The 13,525-nt window shown below is 43.9% G+C and overlaps 1 pseudogene; it reads left to right on the top strand.

The window, feature by feature from the left end:
* Positions 1–6,038: 6,038 nt before the first annotated feature.
* On the top strand, positions 6,039–7,493 carry LOC120634113 (annotated as a pseudogene).
* The last annotated feature ends 6,032 nt before the right edge of the window (positions 7,494–13,525 follow it).

Raw genomic sequence — 13,525 nt, 5'->3', positions numbered from 1 at the left:
TGTGAGAGATGAAAGCGGAGCCGGATGCTTCCAAGCAACCTTGTCTTCAAGAAACTCATCAATTGTATAATAACCTCGCTGTAATAAATGTGTTTTAACACATTCTTTAAACTTATGCATTGGTAGGTCCAAAATTACCTTAGGAATCATATTATAAAAGCGTATACTCAATCCCACAAATGACTTCTGCACCTTTCGCAGACGATATGCAGATGTCACTAATTTATGACCATTTCTTGTAAGTCGACTGTTTATATCCACTTTTTGTTTATAAAGACTAATATGTTGTCTTACAAATACTATATTGTTATAAATATATTGTGAGGCTACCGTAAGTATACCAATTTCTTTAAATTTTTCACGGAGGGGTTCACGTGACTTAAGTTTATATATTGACCGTACAGCTCTTTTCTGCAATATGAATATAGTTTCAATATCAGCAGCTTTGCCCCATAATAAGATCCCGTAAGACATCACACTATGAAAGTACGCGAAGTAAACAAGTCTTGCTGTTTCTACGTCAGTAATCTGTCTAATTTTCCTGACGGCGTAGGCAGCCGAGCTTAGTTTACCTGCTAGTGTATCTATATGGGTACCCCACTGCAGCTTACAATCCAAGGTCATGCCCAGAAAAACTGTGGAATCTTCCATTTTTAGTTATTCTCCATTTATTATTAAATTTTTATTAACTTTCTTTACATTTGGTAAAATAAATTCCACACACTTAGTTTTTTTTGCATTTAACAGTAAATTATTGACAGTAAACCAGTGCGACACATGCGACATAGCACGGCTTACATCGTCAGAGTTGTCTCTACCTCTATCAGTTTTTTAAAATTAGAGATGTATCATCTGCAAACAGTACAATGTCACAGGTTTCACTGACATGGTGTGGTAGATCATTTATATACACCAAAAATAGAAAGGGACCCATGATTGTAACCCTGTGGACAACCCATTGACGTAGCCGACCCCTGCGACTTAATTTCTTTTATGCAACCCTTTGGGTTCTGTCACTGAGATAAGAGGCCGTTCCACGAAGTACCCCTTTAAAAGGGGTTGGAATTGCTCCCTCGGTTCCTTTACAAAGAGCAAAAAATTGTAAAGGATAAAGGATAATCTGCATTTTCAGTTTAATTTTAGGCCTATTATTCGCGGAGATATCGAATTTTTTCGATTTTATTGGTTTTTCTTTTTATTCCGCCATCTTGATAATTTTTAAAACTCGGTAGCTCGGGAACCGGTGGTCGTAGAGAGCTGCGGTTTTCAGCATTGGTGTTAGCTCGCTAAGGCCCTGTTTTTCTGCTTAGTCGGAGCTATCTGGGTGACTATCGGTTGCTCTACATAGAGCCCAGCTCTTTTTAGGTACGGAACGGTATTCCGAAACATGTCCTCTTCTTCGACGGGCACTACTAGCAGCAGGACGGCGGCAAAACCATGCTCGCCTGCAAAACAAACCAAAAGGCTGGTATCGGCGGTACGCAAGGCAATCGGAAAGTCCCCCAAAAACCCCAAAACCCTCAGACCTACCAAGACCGTGTCCCCTCCGGACCATACAACGGCCTCAAAATCGACGGCTACACACACAGAGAGTGTGGGCTACTCCCCACACTGGAGGTAGCGATTATGCCAGCGAAGCTGGATCACCGGAAGCTGTCAGACTCAGGAGTCGAGTCGCCAACCCGTACAAGGAGAAGCACTGAGGGGGACTTGTCGGCTACATCAACACCAGAGCTACGACCACGTACAGAACTCATCAACCTAAAACCGCGCTCGGAGTCTTCGCTGCTAAGAATTAGGGCTCAGTTGAGAGCGGCGGCCGAAGTCAGCATGGAGCAGAGTGTTAGACAGGTGGACGAACCGAAAGAGGAGAAAAGAGAGGCGGAGTCATCCTTTGTCTCTGACATTTCGGCTGTGGGAGGAGGAGCACTTCATGAAATGCCTCGCCTTGCCAACGCTCTTCTCTAAAAAACAAAAACGAGGTTGGAAGAAAGCCGGAATATGAATAGGGAGATTCGGGAAGACGTGTGCAGTGGCCTGCACGGCCTTCACGAGATGATTCTGCGTTTGTCCGACTCCCGTAATCGCTATATCGCGGATAAAGAGAAGATGAGGGCTAGTTATGAGAGGCGTCTGATCCAAACTGAAGCCAAGCATGCCGCTGCGCTGCGTTCTCTCTCGGAAACCACTCAAGCCACGCAAAAGGAGATCCTGGACGCAATAAAAGGGCACACCGGGAAGCCGAAACCTCGAGATACCTCTTTCTCGATATCGAGCAGGGCATCAAGGAGAACTTGACCTTGACTGGTGCCGACAAGGATACCCCGCAGAACGAACCATTGCAGGCGATCCAAACTGACATCGCCTTGTTGAGGCTAGATGACGGTACGCTCAACGAGACGGTAAAGGACAGCCTGGATCGCATACAAGCTAGACAGCAAAGCAGGCATGAGGATCAGTCGCCAGTGAGGTCAAAAAAACCTACGCAGGGGCTGCCTTCTCTCTTAAACAGAGCGCACGCGCAGATGGCATGCAGTCTAGTTTCCCACTCCTGATTGAATCAGCTGACCCCAGGGACACCTGCGAGGATGTGGTCAAATCCATCAAGGGAAGCGTGGATGTTATAGAACTGGGAGTTGGAGTCAACTCCGTAAGAAAGAGGAGGAACCAAAAAGTGGTCATTGCTTGCGATACCGCCGATGACAGGTCCAAACTGCAAGAGGCAATAGAAACCTCCAGCCAGAAGCTGACCGTTACACAGATGAAGGCGAGAAACCCTCTGCTCCGACTCTCCGGGGTTATCAATGACATCTCAGATAGGCAAGTTGAAGAGGCTATCTTAAAGCAGAACTCCTCAATTTAAATAGGAGTCCCACCAGAAGACAGTCAAATAAAGGTAGTTAGAAGGACAAAAGGCAGAACCAAGGAGGTAGGCAACGTGATTTTGGAGGTAGCGCCGCGCCTACACCACCTGATAAGGGATAGCAAACTGCGCGTGGGTTACCAAGTCGTCTACGCAGCTGATCAGTCGCCGCTGGTACAATGCTATCAGTGCCTGAGTTTTGGGCATTTCTTTAGGGAGTAACGAAATGAGGTTTCGTGTGGGCATTGCGCTGAGGGGCATGATACTCGACAATGCTCAAGAAAAGACAGCACGCCCGAGTGCATGAACTGTTGCAAAGCGGGATCAATAGCCTCGGCTTGTAGCCATGCGGCATACAGTAGAGCATGTCCAGTTTGGCAGAAATGGGACAGAGTAGCACGCAGTTCGGTCTCATACTGCTGAAGAGGGCTCTCAAGTTGCAAACACGGATACGAGAAATGATAGCACGAAGATTGGGGGAAAAATTAAAATCATCCAAGCGAACTTAGGTAGGGGCTATCTAGCCCAGAAAGAGTGCATTCGTGACGCGCTTCGACAAGGCATTTCGATCATGCTGATACAGGAACCATACGTTGGTGCCTTAGCCCATGTATCGAGTCGACACCGAGTTGTGCAAAAGATAACGCAGAATTCGGACAAACCAGTAAAATCTGCAGTCTTCGTCATTGATAGAGATATACTCGTAACAGAGAACCCGGACTTAATCTCGGAGAATATTGTAGCGTGTAAGGTCAAAATTCAAAATAGGATAATAGGCATAGTTAGTATTTACCTGCAACAGGAGCAGGACATAGAAGAGGATCTCGCTTTGGTCGGTAGGGCAATTGATGGACTCAATACAGCAGAGGTTGTTATTGGAGGGGACATAAACGCGAAGAGTCCCTGGTGGGGTTGTATTGCTGAGGACAGAAGGGGAGCAAAAACGGCCCGATGGCTGGCTAGTCTAGGATTGGAGGTGTTAAATGAAGGAAACACTCCGACCTTTTACACAATTAGGGGAGCTACAACCCATAGCAGCATTGTCGACGTGACCTTCTGTTCTGGGAGCTTGTACCAAAAAATTTCAAGTTGGCGAGTGGATCCGGACTTGGTCACCCTATCTGACCATAGAGGAATCCAGTTTGCAATTAGCAAGGATAGAGCGCTCCCGGCTGAAGCACCCAGGAAAACGACGAGTTAAGGTAGAACTTACGAAAAAGGATGTAACACTGAGCAGCATCGGTATCCTCGAGGATGAGGATGGATTAGAGGGAATGGTTAATATATACCTTAGCTGTGTTACACATGCCTGTGAGAAAGCTATACCTCTCATATCAAAGATTGTTAGACCGGGGAAAACGGAATGGTGGACGGAAGAACTTACGGGAAAAAAGAGGAACATGATTCGTCTAAGAAGAAAAATAAATAAAGACAGTTTGTGGTACAGGACTATGTAGCGGCAAAGGAGGACAATAAACTAAGCATGCTCCAGGCCATAACCTCCAGTTGGAAAGAGTTCTGCAATCGACAGGAGAAGGAAACCATGTGGCAAAGCATCTATCGTATCACCATAAAGTGCTTGCAAAACAATGACGATAGGTTACTCAGGTCTCCTTCCACTAACGAGATACTGTCACCACAGGAGTCAGTGGCTCTGCTGGCCCAGACTTTCTTCCTCCATGACGACTTAAACATGGACACTGAGGAGCAAAAATTGATCCGAGTTAATGTGGCTACCTACCTGAAAGACAGAGAAACCGACAATTTAGCATCAATGGGTTTCACACACCAGGAAGTTGAGAACGCTCTCATGTATATGAGCCCAAAAAAGACACCTGGAGAGGACGGTCTGACGGCAGATATATGCCAAAAAGCGTTTAGAGGGGCTCCTGAGATACTTTTAGCCCTTTACAACAAGTGTTTTTTCAGGGGGTTTTTCCCAAAAATCTGGAAGAACGCAGCTTTAAAGGTCATCCCCAAACCTAATAGGGACGATTATGCTGTCCCTAAGGCTTATAGGCCTATTGGCCTACTTCCAATTTTGGGGAAAGTCTTGGAAAAGCTAATTTCAAATAGAATTCTTTGGCAGCTGGGAAAAGAAGGCTCGCTTAGTGCAAATCACTTTGGCTTCATGCCACAGAGCAGCACTGAGGATGCTTTGTATGCTGCCATGGAGAAAATAAGACAATCACGAAACAATAAATGACTAGAATTCGCAGTATCCCTTGACATAGAAGGAGCATTTGATAATGTCTGTTGGCCTGCCATCTTACACCAGCTAATCAGGAAAAAAGTAAGTGCACCTCTGATCAAATTGATGGGGAGCTACCTAAAATCAAGGAGCGTTACGGTGAGATATGCTGGAAAGGAAATAGTTAGAACAACAAGGGCTGCATACAGGGCTCTACCTGCGGACCACTTTTATGGAACGTACTGCTGGACGGACTCCTTGAGACCACTAAAGATCACAAAGCACATATCCAGGCTTTTGCTGATGACCTGCTTTTAATCAGTACAGGAGTGGAAGGCACGGTGGTTGAGACCGAAGTCAACCAAGCATTGGAAATTATCACTAACTGGGGAAGATTAAACAAATTGAACTTCGCCCCACAAAAGACGCAGACGATGCTATTCACCAAAAAGATGAAGTTTCATACGCCAAGACTTAACATGAACGGCCAACCACTCCTGTACTGTGAGAGCATGAAGATATTGGGTTTGACTCTCGACCGCAATCTCAGTTTTATGAAGCACATTGCACAGGTCTCCAAGAGAGCAGTCAACCTGTACAAGTTGATCTCTAGAACTGCAAGAGCAAAGTTCCCCACTTTCCCTTATCCCGGATATTATCCGTACCATATACGTGGCAGTGGTGGAGCCAACCATCCTGTATGCAGCCAGTGTATGGGCAGATAAGAGTAAGACGGTGCAAGTTAGGAGACGCCTAGACAGGATTACGAGGCTGTTCGCTATTATGATTTGCAAATCCCACAGGACCACATCTTTACCATCCAGTGTGGTCCTGGCCAGGATCTTCCCCCTCGATATTCGTGCCGAGGAGCACAAAAAGCTATACGAGATAAGAAGATGCTCCTCTCCTCCTTCTTCCTTGGGGTGACCAAATCTATATCTGATCCGTATCTGTATCCTAGCCTACAAAAATAAATGTTGAATCATGGAATCTCAAATGGCGGACTCACAGCGTAGTGATGTTTTATTAGCAACAGATAACTCAAATAAAGATAATGCTCTCGTCACGCAAACAAGTGCCTCTGGCTCTTCACAAGAAGTAGCGGGCAGTAACGCGGACATGCTAGTAATAGCTAAACGAGCACCACGTCATCCACCTTGCTTACCCCTTGACCTTCCAGCGTCAGCTGCTGACCTGGCCTCTTTATCGAGAGTAGTGAGGCTACTTACCACGACTGCAATCAAGGCAGTAACTGAAGGGAAAAGTCTCACAGCTCCGAACAAGAGCTTGTCGTAGCTCTCACAGCGGAGACGCAAAAAGCAGTGGAAGCCTACGAGCGTCGTGCGCTTGTCTCCTCTTCGCCGGATATAACTCTCTCAGCAAGGTTCTCAGGATTGCGCCACTATAACAGCTACAGCTACAAGCTCCACCATGGAACTTATAAAAGAGCTTACCACTTGCATCACTGAGGTTAGAAAACTGCGGGAAGATCTAGCCACCGCCTCCGCATGCCCCCCGCTCATACCCACCGGTACAACTTACGCGCAGATAACCGGACGCGGCACTGCCGGTTACGGGAGCTCCCGCCGTCCCCTCGCTTCGCAGGGTTCCTTCCCCCTGCCACCAACGACGTCAACTTTACCTCTTCAAATAAAAGTACCCACTACTAAACCCGCCCTTATAATAACCACCAAGACACCAGTGGGCACTCGGCAGGAGACTGTAGAAGCTTTCCGGAAAAGCATCAGCTTTGGAGGGGCCAAGTATGCGCCCTCCAAAGTGTCCGCACTTGCTAAAAACAAACTCAGGGTAGAATTTGATTCAGTAAGAGACTGCGAGGATGCACTTAGACGGCTACAGGACTCCGAAGCGGCGCAAGTCACGGCTGAACCAAGCAAGAAGTTAAAGCCGATGATAATACTCAAAGGCATCTCCGAGGATATGCCCGCGGAGGACCTAGTAGGCGTTCTTTTTGGACAGAACATCGAGTTTGACGACTTCTCCGAAGAAGACATCAATTTCCGGTTCAAACGCAACAACCGTAATGGAAAACTATACAACGCTGTCTTCGTCGTCAGCCCACGGCTATTCCGAGCTGCAATGCTAATAGGTAGGATCCGCCTCGATCACCAGAGGGTATATTCTGAAGAATTTTCTCCATTCTTACAGTGCCATAGCTGCTTACAGTTTGGGCACACAAGGAAGCATTGCAGGTCGGAGCAGATACGTTGTGCCCATTGCGCTGAACCCAACCATTTAGAAGCAGATTGCCCAACCAAAGGAGACCAACAAGCTCCTCCTAAATGCCATAACTGCGCTGCCCATAATGCGAGGTTCCCAAATAAACTTAACACTCAACATAGGGCGACGTCAAACTCTTGTCGCATCCTATCGAACATAAGAGCTAAAATTGACAATACTATTGACTATGGACAATAAACCAGTAAACACACACAACCGACAGAGGAACACCATAAATAACAACCGAGCACATCATAATTCTAATAGACCCTCAACAAACACAATTAAAATAATCCAATGCAACTTGGGCAGAAATTATTACGCACAACACGAATTATACCTCTACTTAAATAAATTTAATATTGACATTGCACTCATAAGTGAACCATACACCGGAAGTGGCAACGACGTCATATGCCCTAGTGAGTATTCGGTATACCAATTCAATAAAAAATCAGAAAGAACTAAAGCATGTATAATAGCAAAAACAAGTAACAACTTTAGTATGATTGGAATGAGTAAGGAATCCTCTAGCAATATAAGCATAGTCAAAATAGAAACGAAAGGAAAACACATCCACCTAATAAGTACATATATAGAACCAAAGACAGACAAAGATAAAAATATTAAAAAAATAGAAAACTACATTTCGGATAACAACAAATCCCCCATAATACTGAGTGGCGATTTCAATGGTTGGCATCAACTATGGGGATCACAAACAAATAATAAAAGAGGAAACCAAATACTGAAATTAATTAACGACTATGACCTTATAACCTGCAACGTAGGCAACCACCCAACATTTGAGACGATAACACATGGGATAGAAAGAACATCCATAATTGATTTAACGATCACGACTGAAAACATCAACCATGCAATACAAAATTGGCAGGTTAATGTTGAAGTGTGTCCGTCGTCCGACCATCATGCAATCAGCTTTGACATAGTTATCAACTAGAAGACTCATCACTAGAAGACTAAATTATCACACACAAGTAAACAGCAAACTGTCGAACAAACAGTACGGATTTAAAGAACAAACTTCAACCTCTGACGCCATCACATACGCAACTAAAATCATACAAGACAGCAAAAATAATAAACAACAAGTAATAGCAATATCTTTATACATAGAATCCGCGTTAGACAATGCATGGTGGCCGAGTATACTCGACAAACTAAAACGAATAGAATGCCCAAAAAACTTATATATGATAATAGAAAACTACTTCATTAATAGAATAGCAATCCTAAACTACCTAGACACCACTACAACAAAGCAACTGACTAAGGGTTGTGTACAGGGATCAGTCTGTGGTCCAACCCTCTGGAACCTAATCGTAGACGACGTGCTAAAGCTCACTCTACCCGACGGTTGTCATCTCATGGCATTCGCAGACGATCTACTTTTGATATCCCACCATAACGATTACAAACAACTACAATTTAACACACAACAATCATTAGATAACATCATTAAATGGGGGGAATTAAACAAACTTAAATTTGGACACCACAAAACCAGTGCCATTTCATTCACGAGAAAGTCAAATAAATGTACAATTTATATGGATAAACATAAATTCGAACTTACAAATCAAATAAAATACCTCGGAGTAATAATAGATAAAAACTTTAAATTTATTAAACACGCACAATACGTCGCATCAAAGACTCTTAAAATTTACAATAAAATAAGACGAATCGCCAAACCAACATGGGGTATTCACTCTGAAAAGTATGCTACGCAGCACATACATGGAAAAAAGCATTAGAATACAAAACAACACAAGACCTATTACTATCTCTGCAAAGAAATTTCGCAATTAAAATAATACGTGGCTTCAAAACGGTAAGCACCGAAATGTCCATACCACTTGCCATGCTGACACCACTCCCTGAGAAAGTACGGGAAACGGCCAACAACGAACTGAATAAGAAAAACTTAAATATAACCTGCCTACCAGGAGACTTGAAAGTTGAAAGACCGACGCCACCGAGCCAACTTATGCACCCGGCCGAAAGAGAAAAAATAACATACACAAACATGGAAGAAATAAACTCACAAGACAATAATACAACAAATGAGGAAAATAACATCAACTATATATACACAGATGGAAGCAAACACAACAACGGAGTCGGAGCCGCATACGTCAAAATTGCATCAAATGGGAACCAGAGTATTAAAAAATTCAAACTGCATGACAGCTGCTCTGTGTACCAGGCGGAGCTCTTTGCGACTCTTAAAGCCTTAGAAAACATTGATAGGGAAGAAAGAAACATGACATATCACATCTGCTCTGACAGTAGATCTGGACTAGAAGAAATAGGAATCCAAATAGCACACATCCAATAGTTGTCAATATACAAAAATTAATTAACACACACAAACACAACCAAATAGTAATCAAACTCAAATGGGTCAAGGCTCATTCTGGACAAGTCGGGAATGAGATTGCTGACTCAGCTGCGAAAATAGCTGCAAACGCGCACAAACAACCAGACTACATGATGATTCCGTATAGCTTCTTAAAAATAAAAAATAAAGAGGAAAGTCTTAACATCGCGGAAAAACTTTATAATGAATCACGAAGATGCATAAACGCAAGGAAATGGTGTACAAACTACGAAATATTGAAGACAACAATACCACAACTCAGTGATAAATTTAACTTCACGCAGCTATTATCAAATCACAGATACCATAAAGAATATTTACACAGGTTTAAAATCACAAACGACGACAAATGTCCATGCAATAACATCACAATTCAAACGTTTAACCATTTGATAACAGAATGCATCAGATTTGAGAACAAAAGACTCGACCATGAAATGTTATGTGAAAATATGCGAATAAATCCGTATAATCTGGAAGAGTTGGTCACTAAGGATAGTGCCCTCAAATCCTTTTCTAATTACTTAGACTACGTAATCAGAAATCTCAAAAACTTCAACGGCACATAGCCTGTCTAACCTTCCTTCAATCCCATCCATCATAATAATTATAATTTCATCATATATATCCTCATCAACTATCTATTATATAATACACTAACACTTCATGCACCACTACACATACACCTGTACACACACTTAACAGACATAAACACACCATGACACCCCAGAGTATACCGTTAGCGCTGGGATGCCATGACATTTGTACACGCCACTGGGGTTTAGTGGGTATTACGTAAGTGGAGTCCCACATACCCACCTGACCGGTGGGATGCGTAAATGCATTCCCCAGTGGCTTAAAAAAAACCTAACCTAACCTAACCTTGAGAGTTCGCAACGTCCAGTGGAATCCCGACCCAGGTCAGGAGATGTATGGACCCTTGAGGAAAAGGAAAGCCTTAAACTGACCTGGCTCAGATTAGGCAGGAGGTTGCGGTAGCCCTTGGACCCCGACAAAGCCAAGCTACTTATGAAGATTTTGTGGCGGGACCTAGGCAAACTTTGCCTCAGCCAAGGCACATGATAATAGTATCTTCCAAGGACGAAAAAAACACAAGCGAGGACGTCCTTACAAGGATCCGCAAAGTGGCTGATGCGAAGAAGAGCGGCCTAACAGTGGAAACGGTGAGAAAGGCCAGAAACCAAAACGTGGTTATCAGCTGTGAATCTGAGAGTGCACTTACCCGACTAACCGAAAAACTTAAGAACGAGGACAAGCTAAGGATTGACCCAGCAAAAAATAAGGACCCCCTCGTCATTATAAAAAACGTATTGACATACAATACAGACGAGGATATCTTGGCCTCCATTAAGTCACAGAATAAAGAGGCGCTGAAGGATATAGCAGACAATGAGTACAGAGCGGTAATCAAATATCGCAGGACGGCGCGAAACAGCCATGAAACACATATAGTGATGCAGGTCTCTCCCAAGTTATGGCAAAGGCTCACGACGATGGGGCGCATCCACATAGACCTCCAAAGATGCCTAGTGGCAGACCAGTCACCTTTAGTGCAGTGCACTCGATGTTTAGGGTTCGGTCACGGCAAAAAACTATGCAAAGAGTCGGTGGACATGTGCAGCCACTGCGCTGGGCCACATCTGCGTGCACAATGTCCGTCATACGCAGCGGGGGACACTGCTTGCTGCAGAAATTGCCAAATTGGGAAAATTGAGCGTAGTGAACACAGTGCATTCGACAAGGAATGTCCCATACGGAGGAAATGGGATACTATAGCACGGGCCAGCGTTGCATATTGTTAAAGCCGAGGTTTCAGCAAATATCACAGTGGTCCAGGCTAATCTGCAACGAAAAAAGCTAGCAACCCATGAGCTTCTTAAGGAGGCAACGAGCAGAAGCATCGACGTCTCCATAGTTCAGGAACTGTACGTAGGTGCCGAGGGAGTCCTAAAACAACCTTTAGGAATGAGGGTAATACAGAAGACGCAAAATAGATGTAAACCAGTAAAAGCAGCCATAATTATACACAACCAGAACATGGACATTTATGAGGATCCCATACTGACGACCGAAAACATAGCGTATGTGGCTATAAAAACAAAAAATCGCACCATAAATATAATGTCGGTTTACTTCGAAGAGGACCAACCGCTCGAACCCTACCTAAAGCACATCAAAACTATCTGCAGTAAAGTAAACTGTAACAACATCATACTGGCTGGGGACGTCAACGCATGGAGTACTTGGTGGAGGAGTGTTGAGGAGAACCACAGAGGAGCTGAGCTGTCCTCATTTCTAGATGAACGGGAACTACAGGTGCTTAACCTTGAACTGCGTAACAGCAGAAAACATAAATAACACGGAAACATAGAAAAGTACACAATTTTTATTAACAATGCATGTGAAAAAAAAGTAAGAAAACGAGTATTAAATTCACTTTACCTTGGTGGAGCATGGAATTAGAAAAAATGAAAAAGGACAACAAAAAAAAGAAGGATCAAAAGCTCGGCTCCTTCACGACGAAAACACGTAATTCAAGAATACGTTTTAGCAAAAGATAGGTACGAAGAGGAAGCCAAGAACGCTCAAACTAAAAGATGGGAAGAGTTTTGTTCCAAACAGGACAGGGAGAGTCTTTGGGATGGAATTTACAGAATTTTGAAAAACACCAGCAAGAGAACAGATGGCAAACCTATGGTGATAGATGGAAGAACACTCAATCCCGCAGAGTCTGTCAAACTTATAACTTCAACTTTCTTTTCGGATGATAATGCAAATGAGGACACACCCGAACACACTCTAGTGCGTAAACTTGCCACGGAAGTAGAAGGGAAAGATGAGGACAACGACCCACCCTTTACTGCAATGGAGCTCGAAAACTCCATGAGGACCTTCAATCCTAAGAAGGCCCCGGGGCCTGATGGCTTTACCGCAGACATCTGTGTGGCCGCCATATGTAGCGACCCCGGACTTTTTCTTAGCATAATTAACAGATGCCTACGAGTAGCCTACTTTCCACAACTCTGGAAAACCGCGGCTATCGTTGTTTTAAAAAAACCAGGAAAGGTGGATTATAACGATCCCAAATCCTATAGGCCCATTGGGCTACTGCCGGTCCTAGGCAAAATCTTCGAAAAGATGCTAATGCAACGCATTAAGTGGCATATACTGCCCCAACTAAACCCGATGCAGTACGGCTTTGTCCCACAGCGCTGTACGGAAGACGCTCTGTACGACTTGATTAATTATATAAAGGAGAAAATCAAGGAAAAGAAGGTAGTCGTACTTATATCACTGGACATACAGGGTGCATTTGGCAGTGCCTGGTGGCCGGCTATTCTACAACAATTAAACCAAAAAATTGCCCGCGCAACTTGTGGTGTCTGGTAAACAGCTACTTCACAGATAGAAGAGTTAGAGTTATGTATGCTGGCCACACACATAGTAAACAAACCACCAAGGGTTGCGTGCAGGGATCGATCGGGGGTCCCATTTTTTGGAACCTGCTCCTGGACCCGCTTTTAAACGGCATCGATGAGAGAGGCATCTACTGCCAGGCTTTCGCGAATGACGTGGTTCTCGTCTTTTCTGGGGAAACAGCACGGGAGATACAAAACAGTGCAAACCCTACTCTAGAATATATAAATAATTGGGGGAGAAACAACAAACTTAAATTTGCAGCCCACAAAACAAAAGCAATGATTCTCACAAATAAACTAAAACATGACACCCCCCAGTTAACGATGGGAACAGAAAACTTAGATATCGTAAAAGACATTAAAATACTTGGACTCACAAAAGA

This window comes from Pararge aegeria, chromosome 23, assembly GCF_905163445.1.
Source record: "Pararge aegeria chromosome 23, ilParAegt1.1, whole genome shotgun sequence".
NCBI classification, from domain to species: Eukaryota; Metazoa; Arthropoda; class Insecta; order Lepidoptera; family Nymphalidae; genus Pararge; species Pararge aegeria.
Note: the sequence above shows the minus strand (reverse complement) of the source record. Positions and strands in the feature narration are given on the sequence as shown.